The following is an 18141-nucleotide window of genomic DNA, read 5'->3' on the forward strand; positions in this document are numbered from 1 at the left end:
CAGCGCAGATCAGGCTCTCAAGCTTTTGGTTCACCGTGCTGTCTCTCCCCCCGCCCCATACATTTTTCCTACCCACGACAACATCCCCAATCTTTTTCCTTCCCTCCCCCCCTCTAGTACAGCATCCCAGAATAAAGGGGTGGGCTGGGCTGCATCTATCTGTAGAGTGCACGGTGGGTAGAAGGCAGGAAGTGTGGAAGCCAGTTGAGACCAGTGGCCATCTCGGAGCTACAAGGGACAGAACAGTCCCGCCACTGGGAAACTTTTCCATTGGAAAGACTCCCGCCTAGGGATTTGGAGTTTTTATCTGGATTATGGATCTCAGTGTAGGCTGAGGTGAGAGACACTCAACTTCCCAAACTCAAAGCAGGTTTACTCATTTAAATTCTTAGATGGCTCCGAAGGAAGGAAGAGAAAGACTAAGGGGCGGGTGGAAACAGGATAAAATTCTGTGGAGCTCAGACCCAAAGCTACTCAACACAATGGGGGAAAACCCGACAAGTTAAGGACGAGCAACTGCCCAAGCATTCCTGTTCTCGTGGTGTGTGTGTGTGTGGGGGTGTGTGTGTGTGTGTGTGTAGGGTTTGTGTGTTTGGGAGGGAATATTGTTCATGTATTAAAGCAAAACTCCTGGTGTTTAAGAATTCTCCCTCGAAATCTGCTCGGTAACTCCCTTCACACTCCTGTAAGTCATGTCAATATGAGTACAGTGGCAAGTGTTTAAATTCACAGATCAAGTTAAAACACCCCTGGCAGTTTCTGGCAGTTTCTAAAGCTCAGAGCTGAGTATCTGGTCTGGGATTGGACAGGCTAAGTGGAGGTCCAGCCCTGGGAGTCTGTCCTTGTACAGTGGAGAACAGTTCTCCTCCAGGTAATGAAACCTACTGGAGTTGAGCGGAGTCGGGTTACCCAAGCCAGTGCACTGTTCTGAAAGTCCCAGAGGGTGGAGGTAGGGTAGTGGATGGGTGGGCATCTCCCTGCCAAGTCCCATGAGACCAAGCAAAAGCAAGGGAAGAGAAGGACCCTGGGACCAAGACAGGCCCAGAAACTCTAGATGGCATTGGCCACAAAGATGCTCATTGGAACAGTCACTTTTAGTTCTTTTAGATTGGAAGGGGAAGGGGGAGCAGCTGATAGAGAAGGAGTTAGTGTTCAAAGGAACAAAACTTACTTTTCCAATTGTTGAATTTTGGGAGCATTAAGGGAGTTATTATTCCCTTTTCTTAATGGGGAGAATTTCAAAATGTTGCACCATTATTTCACGGCTTTTAACTTTCCCTCCCCCCAAGAAATTCAGGGGACTAAAAGAGAAATATTAATGGAGAGAATGAAAATTTTCCATGTGTGGGGGTGGTTAAATCCTTTTTTTATTGTTAAAAGATGCTGATTTGTGAGGGTTTGAGCACAATTTCTGACAGCTACTGTCCTCACAATAGTGCAGCACACAGAAACTTGGGCATGGGGAGAGTTTGATAAGATAGTTCCAACAGTCCCCTCCATCTCTAGTGTTCTATGAATTTATGGAATAAATGCCATGACCTTTCCAGGAATCACCAAGCCTTTGAGATCAGACTGAAAGAGGATCCCTCCTAAATTCATTGGTAGCAGCAGTGGTAAATCATCTCTCATGCCCTCCACAAAAGGGGTTTGTGAGAAGGTGGGGATAAAGGCTACGTGCACAGGAGCTGAGAGTTCTGTGAGCCCCTGGCTGGTTCTAAGAAGACTGTGACTTTCGGTGGGTGAGACAGGACAGAGGATCTAGGAGCTGCCTAGATCTCTAGATCAAATCTAGAGAAAGAAATTTAAGCTTTAATAAATTTCAGTTAACCCTCTCAGCCTGGGGCATCCATACCTGAATTCCGGGGGCAGCTCCATGGCCCAAAATTTACTGAAGGGAATGGGTTGAGGTGACTGGCTAGGCTACTGATTTTGACCCTATTTGGGTTTTATTCTGCATAGCGCCCATCTATCCATTCTACCCCTCTCAGACTTCCAGCCCGGTCCTCTTCCTCCAAAGGAGGCGGTTGCCAGGAGCAGGAAACATTTCAAGGACTTCATGTTCGCTTTGTGTGCTACCAAGAGGCTCTGAATGGAGGAAGGTTTTGTCTTTTCTTGGTCCCCAGAAAAGTAATTTAGGAATTTAGAAAACCTGGGAAGCACTCTGTACATAGGTGGTAAAGTGCCTTCCTGGCTCATTAACAACCCTTCCCTAGAGGTGATGGAGCAGGCGAAATAATAGGGATTCTATCTAAAAAAGAGACTTTAATTAAGTTACCTAAAATAACCCAATTATCAAATCACAGAGGCTCTTAACAAACTTGCTGTTTTTGGCTTTGCTTTGGGGAAAACTCCAAGACAAGCAAAATAGCATGTCACACCTTTCATGATCTTTGCATTTTCATTCATCAAACTTGTAAAAATACCTACTATGTGCTACAGCCAGTCTGTCACTCGCAGTCGCTTAGTCTGACCTATTATCAACAACCTAACAGAAACCTGGGGAAAATTGGGGAAGTGTGTTTGCGGGGAGAGAATATGGGTAACCCTGGGGGCACAAAAGCTCCATTCCCGTAGTTTTTTTTGGGGGGGGTGACATTTTCTGAGATTTGCCTGCATTTCGCCTATTTCTTGGCTACAAATCCAGGATGCCTATCTCTATTTAGAAATTTAAAGGCAGGGAAGGACAAGGATGCGATCAGAATGGTAGGGAAAGGGTCAGATCTCAACAGACAGGTTCGGAGAACCCCGAAGAATTCAGAGGCCTGGAAAGCCTCCGGGCAAGAAGTACCTTGAAGGAAACTTTTCACTGCTTGGAATAAGACTATGAAGAACTGTGTGGATAAAGTCACCTCCGGATGGAGAAAATTTAGGAGATAGAATCGGGTAAACCCAAGATTGGTTCTTCACGATTCTTGCCTACTTGACCCTTTTTAACCTCCTACAGGGTCTTGTCTGCCTTGTGTATCCTGCTCTGAAATCAGTCTCTGCCACTCGATCACATCTTCGACTCGTAGGTGGCCTCTACTGAATCCTAACCCCGCCGGGCATACAGGGATCTTAATGAATCCAAAACGAAAGAAAAGAAATAGAGCTCTCTTTTTTTTCTCCTTAGTGGATCCTGGACTCTCTGGTTAAGCAGGGGTAGCATTGAGGGTTCTTGTCACTGCTGAGTCAGCTCTCTTCCCCCACACCCCCCAACACATTCCATATACCGACTCTCGGTTAATTTCGGGTAAAGTGAAACGAAAATGAGATAATCCCGCTTCTACTGTCACGGAGGAAGGGAGTAAAGAAGAAAGGGACTTCGGTTCTATTCTCCCTTCGTGAGCCTAGAGACCTGGATCCCTTCTGGGTCAACACCCACTCTCCAGGAGCGCTACTACACACAGTGCATGTTAAAAGCAGAAATAAAGACGAACCTGAATGGGGGCCGACTTCAGTTAACCTTGGGCCTGGAACCCTTGTCCAGGAGGAAAACCGGTGGGTTGGTTTGTTTCCAAGAGGTACAGTTGCTGAGCTCACGAATTCACAGATAATCCACAATAACTCCTGTGTATACAGCGATTCTCATGAGAATTATCTCGTTTGGTTGCCACAGTGGCTTTTTGAAGGAGGCAAGGAGATACAGGAAAATCCACTTAGAAAGGTTCGTGATTTACCCAAGGTCAAGTGGCAGCGCTGAGGCTAGAACTCTAGATTTTCTGATTCTTTTACTTGGTGTCCCAAATCATTTGAAAAATAACAAGAAGGACAACGTCTATAAAAGCTTTTGCATAATAATTTAAATGAGAGGCCAAATGAAGCCTGTCTCAAAATCAGGAAGACTGGGTTTAAATCTGACATATGTTGACTGACTCTGGGCAAGTCATTTAAATTGGTGAAGTTTCCCGTCTAACTGGTAGAGAGAGTTCCTTACATCAGTGAAGACAAAAGATGAAAACACACACACACACACACACACACACACACACACACACACACACACTACCCTTTAGAAATGAATCTTTTCCTCTTTTTTCCCCACAAGTCCTACCAGACCTCGTTAGAGTCCTAATTCCTTAAAACACACAGACACACAGACACACACACAATCTTTTATGTATTTGTGCTATCAGGCATTCTCTTAATGAAGAAGTACTGTATTAATTTGTCTTTTTCCTAAGATGAAATGTTTAGAGCTGGAAACAACCTCAGATATCATGTAGTCCAATCCCCGTATTTTACAGACTAGGAAAACTGAGAAGAATACAGGGGAAGTGATTTGCTCAAGAAGTAGTAGAGTAGAACCCAAATCATTTTAATTATATAGTCACGATACTTTAAATGGTGACATTTCGCATCTTTTATCAAGTAAATCAAGGCGCAAAAAATCTTTGAAAAGGATAATCTCATTGCTAGGGAAGAAGGAAGGAAGGAACTTTTCTCACCGCCCTCCGCAAAGAAAAAACTCTTTAGAAACCCTAGTGGTGAGACTAGGGAGGGCAGAAGGCTGAGATGAAGGGCTAGTGCAGGCCTGAGGAACTGAGGCTCAGGTTTGTCCCCAGCACCCTGGAACACACGGACCTGGAAAGCAAGGAAACCGGGACCGCAGGTGCGCGTGGAGGTGAAATCCCGGCAAAGCGAGAAAAGAAGCCTCACCTCGCTCTAAAGCTTAGCAGGGGGACTAGACTGGGGTTCTTAATACTGGGTGACTAGTTTCCACTAAAAAGTAGACACACCCATGCACCCCGCACTCCTTTTCCTCCTTATCCTTGTTTCACCTGTGATACTCCAGGTGTAATAAATTTTGGCAGTCTAAATTTCTTCCATAAAGGAAATCTAGGGATCATCTGATCTCACTGACTAATGGCAGAAATAATTCATCATGAGAAATGTATATTCTTAAAGTAAAACTTTACATCAAAACTTTGTCTAAGGGATCCTGTTCTTGGCTGCGGGATCCAAGGATGAGAGTGGCGTCAAAGGGTGGAGCAGAATAAGAAAATAAGCGCAGTCCTGTACCCGGTTGGGGAGAGGTGAAGGGAGTGATGGAGAAAGGTACAGCCAGCCAGGATTCAGGAAGACAAAATGTCTGAACAGAGGAAACAGGCTAAGAAGCGAAGTAATCCTATGATTCTATATATGGTCGATAACTATAGAACATCCCTGGGAAACCTGACCTAGAAGCAAAAGCAGGAGGGGATGAGCCACTATCACTGTAATAATACCTATATTTATATGGCACTTTAAGGTTTGCAAAATGCTTTACAAAATATTCTCATCCTCGTTCAATTCTGGGATCTGGGTGTTATTATTACCCAGCTCCCCCCTTCCACTTTTTTTAAAAACAGTTGTGGAAACTAGATCAAGCAGATGTTAAGTGACTCTTCCTGGGTAACTCAGCTAGTGACTGAGATTGGATCTGATCTCAGGTCTTCCTGACTCTGGATCCACGACTCCATCCGATTCACCACCTAGCTGAACAGTATTTCTGTGACACAAAAATGCTGTCTCAACAGTAGCAGCAGCAACAGTAACAACAAACGTTTATATGACACTTAAAAGTTTTCAAAGTGTTTTACATTTATTAACATTCTATCCCCAGAAGATGAGGTAGGTTTTGCTCTAATCCCGTTTAACAAATGAGGAAACAGTGATAAAGTAATTTGCCCATGATTACCCACTAAGCGTCTAAGGAGGTTTTGAAACTCTAGAAGAAAACTGAGGCTGACTTGAGGCATAAGCTTCAAAGAAGGCCTGGAGGGTAGAGGGGGGAAAGAGACTGAAGAAGGGAGGGTCATGAGGAAAGTGAGTTTATTTGAATGAATTTTCTACTCAGAAATTCAATGGGAAATACCAAGGAGACATTTCATAGATGCTTTCTGTAACCCAGGTTATGGCTGTGAACTCACATAGGTTCCCCCCTCCCCAATTCCCTCTAAGCTGAGTCCTGAACTCTCAATTGCCTCATTAGCTCTATATCCTTGTCTTGGTCACAGGGGACTGGCCTTATTCCTAACTAAAGGCAGCAGCCCAGACCAGAACTACACCTCTACTTTTACTTGAGAACTTGGGGTCAGGATGGTAGAGGAGCAGAAGGTGCAAAAAGGTGTTAAGGACATTGTAAAATAGTTCTTGTCTGTCAGGAAGTTGTGGGAAAGTTAGGAGGATAGAAAGAAGCTGCAGAGATTTAGATTATTTTTTTTCTTCTTCCTCCTCCCCTTCAAATATGCTGGATTGTTGGTATCCAAAAGACCTGGGCTCAAATCATTTGCGAGACACTAGCAGTGTGACCCTAGGCAAATGACCTAACCTCTCACAGCCTCAGTTTCTTCATCTATAAAATGAGGATCCTAATAGCACATATCTTACATGGTTGTAGTGAAGATTAAGTAAGATAATAAATATCTTTGCAAAATGGCTAAATACAATTTAGCTATTATTTCTTTTCTTTTTTCTTTTCTTCTTTCCCCTCCTCCTCTCTTCTTCCTCCCCCCCCCATTGAAAAATGCAACTCCCCACAAAAGGGATTGTAAATTTTAGGTTGAATCTGCATTCCTTGATATTAGTTATTATTCATTTTCAAAGACATATTCACTCCAAAACACAAAAAAACATACCCAGGACACAAAGAGGTTATATTCCACACTCTCTAAAATCCCACTCAGGAGACAAGTACTTGATATTTGTAAATAATGACAAATGAAATCACCAGAAAATTTATTAAACTTCATTTTTTCAACTTTCTCTCTAACTTGACCTAATCTTTATTTTTTAACTGGGGCTACTAAGAGCTGGAAAGTGGTCTAGCCCAAACCTTATCTCTTTTATTTCCCCCTGAGCCCTCTCTGGCAGAGGTGTAAATGAGCTGTGAACTAGCCAAAAGGCAGGGTAAAATAGGAGCAACAAAGAGCCTGGAAAATCCTCAAATTGAATAATTGGTACTTGGAGTAGACAGAGTTGATGTTAAACCTTTCACTTACAATAGTCTAGCTAATCACACACCAGAACACTCCATAGGAACCACATGGGTCTCCTCCAGAAGGTAAAATTGCAATTCTGAAGAGAGATCCTCTAAGATGACCAATAGCTTGGACTTTGTATAAAGTGATCATGCCTAAGGTGGGTATGGAATTGATCAGTTAAGACATTAAACCACACTCACCTTGGAAGGGCACCCAGTCATATTGAAATAGTGTTTTAAGGTTTACAGACCTCTTGTCTCACAGTACTTCAACTTTCAGAGAAGGAAACTGAGGGCACAAGAAATTCAGTGTTCATAAGGCTATTAAATTGAAGAACTAAGAGGGGAAATACTCTTCTCACTCTAGTCTAGAGCTTAAGTGCTTTTTCCACTCTAGCTTGTTGCCCTTCATTACTAGTCATCAAAGTACTTCAAAGATTTAGCTAGTATGTTTTTCAGTCAATCAACAGCATTTATTAAGTACCCACTATATACCAGGCACTGTGCTAAGTGCTGAGGATACAAAGAAAGGCAAAAGACAGTCCCTTATTTCAAGGAGTTAACATATTCTTAAGCTTCAGATGCATTTCCTCCTATTCGTTTTCTGTTTCACATTTTTATCAGTGGTTATGGAATTGCTCACCTGTCTCTTCCAGCTGAGTCTCCTCTTCCCCATCACCACCCCCAACAACAAATAAATCTAAAAACGGAGAGTCAGGTTACAAAATGAACAAGGTTGGAGAGCCACAAAGAAGACATACCTGAGATTATGGTAGGACTGTATTCACTTTCCATCCTCCCAACCTACCATTTCTAGTTCTTACAGTATTTGACTCCCATTTCAGGAAATTTAAAAATGCAATTTAGGTTTGAATTCAATGCACTAAACACAAAATATGTTAAGCACTTCCTATATACAAGGTCCTATTTTAGGAGATACAAAAACAATGAGGCAGAGCAGTCATCCTAAAATTGCTTACATTCTAGTTCTTCTGTCCTTTGTAGATTTTAATTGATGCCTCTCAATTTTATATCACAGTGTAATAATATTTATACAATCTGTCTCATGTTTTGTAGCAAAGAAGACACTTCATAAATTATAAAGCTGTTTCATTATTTATATTATTCATAATACATAGCCAAGCCTTACCGCAAAGTGCAAAATTTTGGTGGTAACATCTTTAAGCCCATCGCCCATTTTTAAAACTTTCCTGATGTACTAACTGTTGCTATAACATTGTTTCCTCTAAGGACCATGGATTTCCTCAGAACCAATGATTTTAGACGAGGTACAAATGACTGCAAATCACAAAACCCATATAAATACCTGGGCCTGTATGGAAGCAGCACAAAAGTCATTTGACAGAGTGTTGTCTTGCCCTCTCTCTGTGGCTTCTTTTAGGGACTAGGAGAAGCATGATGCCTTAGGAGCTAGAATCTAGGAACTGCTTTCTCATATTCATGTCAACCATACCATGAGAAATTTGCAGGCTTGTAAGTAATTTACAATCCTTGATATATAAGTACATATGTTTATGTATGTGTTGTGCCTACGTATAAGAATGCAAGGGCCGCTAGGTGGTACAATGGATAGAGCACCAGCCCTGGAGTCAGGAGGACCTAAATTCAAATCCAGTTTCACGTACTTATATAGCTATGTGACTCTGAGCAAGTCATTTAACCCCATTACCTAAATAAAAAAGAAAAGTAAATCCCTGAAACCCCCATCTACCCCAGAAATACTTAAGAAAATGAACAATGGCCTTGATATGCAACCATGGGAAGTCTCTCTAATATAAACAAAATTTGTTCTGCCAGGTTGGTTGAATTAGGGGAAAGGATGGGAAGGGTGGCTTACAGAAGGCCAATTTAATTGGGACCAATTTAATTCCAGCTTCTAGTCCTCAGCTGGCATGGACTATGGCCTCCTTGGCCTATTTCTAAGAGGGAGTGGTTCTGTTCCTAATAGCTCCGTTGTCTCTTCTAAGGGACAAAGGGAATGAGATTAGATGAGATAGTGTATGTGACAAGCACTCCTATGTAAATTTTAAAGCACTACAGACTTTTACTTTGAAAGTATTACAAACCTCAAGGTCACACATGTGCCAGGTACTCTGCTAGGTTCTGGGTATATAAAGACAAAAAAAATGAAACACTCCCTGCCTTCGAGGAACTTACTCAGATTCTGGGCTTCTGTGGCTGAAGGATTTCTCTCCTGGTAATCAACTCCCTAGGTTCTTAGCTAGGCTGGTCCTTCAGGGACTAGTCTTCCTTAATCATACTCAGACTTCTCAACTTGACAGGATCAGGTAGAGTTTGGGCTTTGCTGGTGTTTGAGAACTCATATGAGGTATCAAGGGATAACTTTAGTGAATGATATAAATGTAAAGTGGGCTGATATTTGTTGTAGTTATATTACTAAAGGGCTATTATTGTTGGTAGTGGCCAGACAGATCTCACACAGTTTAGAAGATATTATTTTGTAGCTGCACGTAGAAGAAACTCTCTAGTGAACAGCTTTATTCTTTGGTGATTGTGTCACAAACTACTTGTGATAGTTTTCACCATACAATGAAGAAGCCACTGTCTTCACTGTCAAATGGGGATAATAATACCAGACACTTTCTATGGCTGTTGACATCATAGTATTCACCTGTCTCAGTGGCACTGGAGGCGTATTCATGGAAATTTAGGGACAATCCAAATTCTGTATTAGGGGCAAGGTTTTAATTTCCTCCATTAAATAAACAAAAAAAAATGTTGCCCACAATAAACAAGACTTTAGATTCCAATATATTCTTTTTCTCTTTCATCTCTGGTGGAGTACTCATTAAGTCACGAGAAAGCTAAAAGGTCAGACGCAAAGAATGGAAATATATATGATCAACTCAGAGGTGTACATATGAAAGACTGCTTTTTACTCCTTGGAGAAAAGGTGTGTTGTATGATTTTGAGGGACCCTTTTAATTGTACCTGTGGACATTATTTTCATACTTTCTGTTCTCTCTTACACATCATCACAATACCACTGAATTTTAAGTTTTGGACAGGACCTTATATTTTCTTGAAGAAGAGAAATAGGTGGTCATCTGGAATTGTGGGCTCTCTCTCTATATTCTCCTAAGTGTATTAAATGAGATAATGTATAACAAGGCATTGTTATTTGTTCATTATGATCTTATTCTCATTTTGGAGGGGATGGGCTTCATGTAGAAATCATTCTGGGACAAGCATTCATACTTAAGATTCTTCTATTATCCAGGTATAGTCTGTATTTTCTGTATATGTTGATATATGCATGTTATTGCTTTTACCAACAACCTTCCCCCACAACTGAATATAATCTTTTTGAGAGAATGAATTGCTTCTTCTTTTGATCTTTCTAGATTCAGTACCTAGCACACTATATAGCATACAGGGATAGGGACTGGACTTGTGATTTCATTAGTTAAAGGAAGTTCCAGGTGAGGAAACTTCATCTACCAGTGCAGATAGGTGACTTCTTTACAGCTTAGATTCTAAAAGAGTGGCCTAGAGCTTCAAATCATAGATAGGTTAAGTGATTTGCTGAGGTTCAGAAACCAGCATGATACTTTATGGCCAACCTGACTCTTAGTACATAGTAGGCATTTGATAAATATTTGTTGATTAATTGAATAAAGGCATTTTTTTTGTAATTAAAAAAAAAACTTACTGAGAAGTAAATTTATCATCTGCAGACCCATTTAGCTTAGGTAATAGCTCAAAAGTAGTCAGGAGCAAGGGGATGTTATTTTCCTTATCCTGTTCCAATATGGTTTTGACTTCTTCTACTGACTATATTTTAAAAGCTTTTTCTTCCACATAACTTGGAGATTTTAAGTACTCTACATGGTGAGATCTATTTAAAATGTTCTATATATTTTTAAAGCATCAGTTACGTCTGTGTCATAGTGGGCAACAGTTTTATCTATGATAGTATGCTTCCAAACAGTCTATTGACAGAATTTTCAACAACAATTGGAGATCTGTATTATGTATGCATGTATATGTATATATGCATGTATGAGGATTCTTGTTCTGTTAGTTTTTGAAAGTTAGAGAACTTCTGATCGAAAATTCTGAGCATCCTAATCCTGTTTATTTTTTGAGGCATTTGGTAGGTGCCCCATTTCTGCAACATACAGGGGCATGTTACACAGTTTCCGTCATCATCATCATCATCTACTGTATTGAAAAAGAATCAACTCAAAAGAGAGCCTAAGGAAACACATTTTAGGTACACACACTTAACATCATACAATTCTGATTATCAGTTCTGAAATAAGGGCTTAAAGAAACCAGGCAGCAGGACTAACCTAGTATTTGGGGCTGGCTACTGGACCTCGGAGCCCTGAGTCTGGGGCCACTTGGCTGGGATGGTCCTTCCTCTCTCCCTACCAAGTTAGAGCTCACCCCCCAGGAAGCCTCACTGTCGGCACCACGAGAATACTCTAGCCTATTTTAAGCGGAAGGTGCAGTGAACGAAGACGGCTCATTGGCTCTTGCGACCAGAGGATGCCCCGCGTCTCCGCTAGGCTCCTAAACTGAGCTTGTCGGCCAGCCGCGGCCTCCCGGGCTGTGCGCCAAGTCCAGCTTAACCTCGTCAAAGCGCGGCTCCCCAGGCGCAGCCCTTTTACAGCGCGCCCCGAGCCTGATGGATGGGCCCGGCCCCGGCCCGGGCTGGAGGCCTGTCAGATCTTATTAATGAGGTGCGCGCTGACGGCCGCTGCGTAACCCGAGGCGGCCCGAGGCAAGGCGGAGGGGCCGCCTGCGCGGCGCTGCCGGCCCCGGCGCAGACTGCACGGCGCTGCGGGGTCAGCACCCTGAGTCCCACCCACTCCCCTCCCTCCCCTGCGAACCTCCAGGCCGGTACGCAGAGAGGGGACCGGGAGGGAAGGAGGCGGCTCGGGGCAACACGGTCCTGGGAGCCCTGGGACCGGAAAATCCCACCCCCACCCTTTCTCCCTATGCAAGAAGCCCAATTTACCAGGAAGATTATAGCTTTCCTGCCTTCCTTTCCTGCTCTTCTCTTCTGACTTTTTTCTTTCCGGCAGTCTCTTCTCCCTTTCCTTGCTTTCTGCGTTCTCTCTTTTCTCACTTATCCCGCCCCCCGTTCCCTGTTCATCATCTTTTAACTCTGATTCCTCTTTTTTCCTTCTTTCTTTTCTTTTAGGCTTTTCCAGACGTTCTTGTCTCTAAGTTCTTTTTCCATTTCGTTTACAATCCTCTTTATTTTGGGGGTTAATCTCACCTTTTTATATGTCTCTTGGTTACAGGGAGACAACTATAACTATTGGAAAAAACCATGGGTTCAAATCCTGCCGCGCCACTTGTTATCTGTGGAACCTTGGGTCGATCAACTTTTCTATGGATTGCAGTTTCCTTGTTGGGAAAATGAAGGGGGTTTAACGATTATTTCAGTTTCCACGAGATTTCAGTATCTTTGTTATTTACACAAAATCAGTGCAAATTAGAAAGAATTTGAACAAAGTAATTGGTTATTGTCTATGTTGCCTTAGAAAAGAACTTTTGTTTCTCGAAGCTTCTACTCTGAAGTATTATTGGGAGCAGGTAGAAGCCACTTTTAAGCCCTGTGGAATGCAAGACTAGAATCCTGCTTAGTTGGATAAGGTGGATACAATATTCTTTTTCTGTTTTCTTGACTCTCTCTCTCTCTCTCTCTCTCTCTCTCTCTCTCTCTCTCTCTCTCTCTCCTCACTTTTTCCTTCTGGAACTGGAAGAAGGGACAGCTGGGTTCCATGTGAGGCTGTAGTTGATAGACATGCAAAGCAGTTGCGTCAAGTCATGACTCCCAGTGCTGTCTTAGGTCCCTATGACAAGCTTTGTAATATTCCAGTTACCTCTAAGACTCTTCCAAGGATTGCTAAAGCTCCACCTATAAAGTACCTTAAAGGAAGGGGAACAATAATGCTTTCTGTACATTACAAATAACTGAGTTAGGCTTTTAAAACTTAAGTTCAAAGCCACATCCAGGAAGGATCTAAGCCTTTATATTTGTATCCCTAATGCCTAGTACCGTGCCTGGAGCAAAGTAGGTGTTTAATAAATGCTTATTGAGTGGCTGATGGATTCTCCTTGATTGTTATGCAATTAATAAATGTAAGTCTCTTCCTCTGGGTACCGTTTGTATGGGGGAGGAATGTGTGTGTGTGTGTGTGTGTGTGTGTGTGTGTGTGTGTGTGTGTGTAGGGAGGAGCAGAAACATACTGTCAAGAAAAAGAAAAGACAAATTCAGAAGGCTGAGCAATTAGAATCATATGATTTTTAAGGTAATGGTTTACAAACTCTAGTCCATCAGCTGTTCCTAGAAAAACGTGATTGCAGACCAGAAGTAGGGAATGTGACCCACTAAAGGTATACAAAGACTTGGAAAAAATGACCCTCAGGGTCAAGGTCAAGGAAACTCTCTGATGTAGTATGTTCATAGGAAAATCACTGGGGTAGGCAATGGAAATACAGATTCAATTTTATACTATGTTACCAGTCAGCTGAGTAACCTTGAATAAGTAACTTGGCTTTTTAGGACCTCAAAGTACTAATCTGTAAGTGGAGTGTGTATGTGTATTGGGAAGTTGGATTTGATTATTATTGAATCCTAAAGTTGAAAAGGTAGTTAGATGGCAAAGTGGATAGAAGGGCCAGTCCTGGAGTCAGGAAGACCTGAATTCAAATTTGACCTCAGACACATACTAGCTTTGTGACCTTTGGCAAGTCACTTAACCCTGTTTGCCTCAGTTTCTTCATATGTAAAATGACCTGGAGAAGGAAATGGCAAACCACTCCAGTATTTTTGCCAAGAAAACCTCAAATGGGGTTGTGGAAGAATTGGACAAGACTGAACAGCACCCAAAATGTGCAAAGTACTGTGCCTGATGCTGACAAGGCAAAATAAAAACCAATCCCTTTGCTCAAAGAGCTTATCTCCTACTAAAAATGAGTAGGGAGAAATATATTTACATAGCAAAGTAAGTGCAAAATAACTTGAGGAAGAGAGAGTACTAACAACTAGGCACATGAAAGTTTCCTGGGGATTGGTGACTGAAATGAGCCTTGAAAGAAATGAAGGCTCCTTAGAGGGAGGAATTAGAAAAGGATTTCAGGCATTTGGGATAATACCGTGTGCAATGGCATGCAGGCAAGAAATGAAATGTCAAGTTTGGGGACCAGAAAGTAGAACAGATTGGTTGGAATGTAAAATGCATAAAGGAGAATTATATGAAATGTCTGGAAAGATAGGTTAGAGCAAGAATGTAAGAGTTTTAAATGACCTGGTGAAGCATTTGAAGTTTATATCTTAGAAGTAATAGAGAGACACTTAGGATTCTTGACCAGAGGAGTAGTGTGGTCAGACTTGGGCTTTAGGAATGTTATTTCGGCAGCTTGTGGAAGATGACTTGTAGAGGGGAAAGGCTGGAGGTAGTGTCCCGACTTCAGAAAGGGATTGTTTAGCAACCAATCAAACATTTATTAAGGTCCTACTGTGTGGTTAATGTTAAACAAGATACATTGTGTACTGTGTTGATGTCAAACAATGCTGTGTGCTGGGAATACAAAAGCAATACAATTCCTGCCTTCAGTGAGGGTCCATTCTATGGCTTTTGCCCCAGTGGAGAAGGTGAATATAAAGTTGTAATGTAGCAAACATTCTAATGTTTTATTTGAATTTAGTAATTTATTATATTATATTATGTCATATTAATTATATTATATATAAATAATAAATAATGTATTTATTATTCAAATAGAGTACTTTCAAATTCCTGTTTTCAACTCTTAAATCTGCGACTAATGCAAGAATAGGTCCAAGGAAACAAAAGAAAACCCAGTATAGGCTTAAAGTGGGAAAATGTTTTCAGATGGCTACTCACTGCCACTGTATTTGCAGTGGGTTTTGAAATTGCTTTGATTGGATACTTTCTGGAAGAAGACTGCATGCCCATATAGAATTCTATAGAGAGCACATACAAAAGTTTCAGGGTAATAGGGCACTAGCATTCGGGTGAACTAGGAAAATCTCATACAACATGTAACAGAGTAGTAGTATTACCTATCTTATTTTTGAAGCTATATTTTTAAATCTCCTAAGGTTCTCCATCACTTTAAAATTCTGTGGTAATCAACAAACCTTTATTAATCATCTACTGTTTTGTCAGGAACTATACTGGAAACTGGGGATAATAAAGGGGAAAAAAACTGTCTTTGTCCTTAAGAAGCTTACACACATAAACCCAATAGTGAGGCAAGACACACATACAGCATCTCCCAAAAGGGTTTGTGCAGTTTTAAATGCTACTTAAGTGCTACTTAAAACTACAGGAAGCCCTTTGGAATATTCTGTATTTGTTCCCTTCTCTATCACAAATCAAGTAGTTTCTGTTTTTTTCTTTAAGGCAGATTCTTTCTAGCTAGGTCTCAATAGAGGAAAGCTAGAAAACTGCTGAGTTTGGGGCTGTGTGTGCATAAAATCAGCTTCTACTGACGGATCCACCTCAGTAAGGTAGTCTGAATATGTTCAATATTTTCCAAAATTTATACATTTGAAAATATATGAATCCCAGATTGAAAAACTTCAAACCACTTGCCCAGAGAAAACACTGAGATCTCAAGGTTACTCCTAAAAACCACAGATCATCATTTTCCATCTTGGGGGAAGCTGTTGCTCTAGCCAATGAGTATGATTTTTTTATATGATTTAAAAAGCTGATTTGACACTTGCCTCTTCCACTTTGCACATATATAGACTCCTAATGCACATAAAAGTCTGCCTAGTGTGTCTTCAACAACCCTTCCTCCCTGCACTACAACATGGATGAATACAATCAGCATCAATGGCCATAATCCCAAGTTCCATATATCAGAAACCCAGCCACATGCCTCTCTGTCTTTTAGGTGAAGCAGAAAAAGCACATCTTTGGTTAGCACCTCTATTTGGCTAGAAAATATCATGTCTCTATTAACCCAAATCCCAAAGCTGACCTTTCTTCACAATGATGCAATCACCAAAGTGGCAGAAATTAAGATTAAGTAAGCAGAGTATAGTGGAAAGAACCCTGGTCTCAGGAGTCAAAGGACCTGGGGACAAGTTCCACATTTGACATCTATTAAACACATGACTGTAGGCAAATCACAACCTCCTTGAGCCTCAGTTTTTTCATCTGTAAAATGGGGATCATGATAATTGCATAACCTACTATCCAGGGTTGTTTTGGGGAACTGTTATTTGGGCAAAATCATCTTATGGAATAAAACCTGAATTTGGATTTTTGAAGATCTAAACAATGGACCTTAGCCCACTTGAGAAGATGATGAAAATGTAATGTATCTTGAGCAGCATACATTCAAATGAACAGTTATCCATATTTTCAACTCTTAAGTCTGTGACTAAGAAAATAATAAACTGATGGGGGAAAAATAAACATAGTATATGCTTACAAAAGGAAAATGTACTCAGAACTACTCAGTCTCCATACTTGCAGTGAATTTTGAAATTGTCTAATTGGTTACCTCCCCAACTGTCTAGGAAGCAGCTAGGCAGAATGGAAAGATTAGAGGATTTGGAGTCAGGAGTCCTGGTCACAAGATAGCCGTGTGATCTTGGGCAAGTGATTTATCCCTCTCTAGGCTTCAGCTTTGTCAAAGTGTAGAATGAGGGCTTTAAGCCAGTTGTGTATGATATGTATGTGTATGATATGTATGTGTATGATTTTAGTTCTGTGATGCTAGGATGAAGTGAAGGTTTTCACCATAGAAATAAGAAAAATGAGACACAAGGAACTGGGTTTTATGCCTAAAGACACACGATCGTGTAGCAAAGGTTAGTTGGAACTTTTTGGAATCAGTTGTTTCCTAAGGTACCCTTCTACTCAAGGATCCTTGTACAGGCAACTATGAACCAATCTATTTATTAGATGGTTCATTGCTTTTTTTTTAAGACACTGAAGTTTGTACCTCAGTTTCATCATCCATAAATTGGGAACTATACCAATCAGTTTCTCTGAGTGAAGCAGGGATGCTATAGGGTTTGTTAGAACTCACTCCCAGACAAATTATTTTTTAGACTGTTCCATTATGAAGATGAGAGATTTACAGCTGGAAGAGACTTCAAAGATCATCCAGTCTAACTCTAATTTATAGCTGAGGAGTTAAGGCTTAGTGTGATTGAACAATTTATCTAAGATCACAGGAAGGAAGAGGACATGGGTCCTGTCCAAATTTATCATTCCTCCCATTGTACCATGATGACCTGTTCTATAGCCATACTGATTAGTCTGACGATCACTTAATCATCTCTACGTGCATAGCAACACTTGGTAGAGCTGGGTGTATGAAATCTAGCTTTTCAGGAGCATCCTAATTACTTCTATTCATTTTTGGTTTCCAGCAGGCACTTTATAGGACACATCAAGTTGGTCAAAAATCTTTGACTTTTGCAAAACACCATTTTGGTTGTTAAATTCATTTGAAACATTGATTATGGGGCCAGTTTAAGTGCATATTGTGTATTGTGCGTTCATGAGCCTGTGAGAAGCTTTAGTCCTTTAATGTTCACCCTCAGTCTCATCTTCTCCAAGACACGCAGTTCTTTTACTCACCCTGATTCTAAGTATCATACTACCTATTCAGCGTTTCAGGGAATGGCTAGCTCAGCTTGATGAAAATGAGATAGTGATGTGGGTCAGTTTTGTTTCCTCAACTAAATGCTGTCTGTTACTTTGGGATGTCCATTACAGTGGGTAGCAATATAGGAAGGCTATAGACACTACAGAATCATAGACACTTCCAGCAGGGATGTTGGAGATGAAATAATTGAGTCTCCTCATTTTATACAATTCCAGGGAAGGACACTGACTTACTGAGTTCACACAAAAAGTGCTAGTATTGGAACCTGAATCCAGGGGTCCAGATTCTCAGTCTTGTGTTATTGCTATTATATGCTTTCTCAATACTTGAATAAATGAATGAATGAATAAGGGAGTCTGCAGATTACAGTTTTTAAAATATGGCTCTTATGTGAGACATGTTTTTGTGAAATGTATTTCACTTTTCAAAATTTGTGGGATTTTTATTAATTTTTTTAAAACCTTGAAAATGCTTGCTTTTCTTAATTTATGGCTCTGTAAGCCAGTTGATGTTGACTGTTTCAATATTATATGTAA

This window comes from Notamacropus eugenii, chromosome 1 (assembly GCF_028372415.1).
Source record: "Notamacropus eugenii isolate mMacEug1 chromosome 1, mMacEug1.pri_v2, whole genome shotgun sequence".
Lineage (NCBI taxonomy): Eukaryota > Metazoa > Chordata > Mammalia > Diprotodontia > Macropodidae > Notamacropus > Notamacropus eugenii.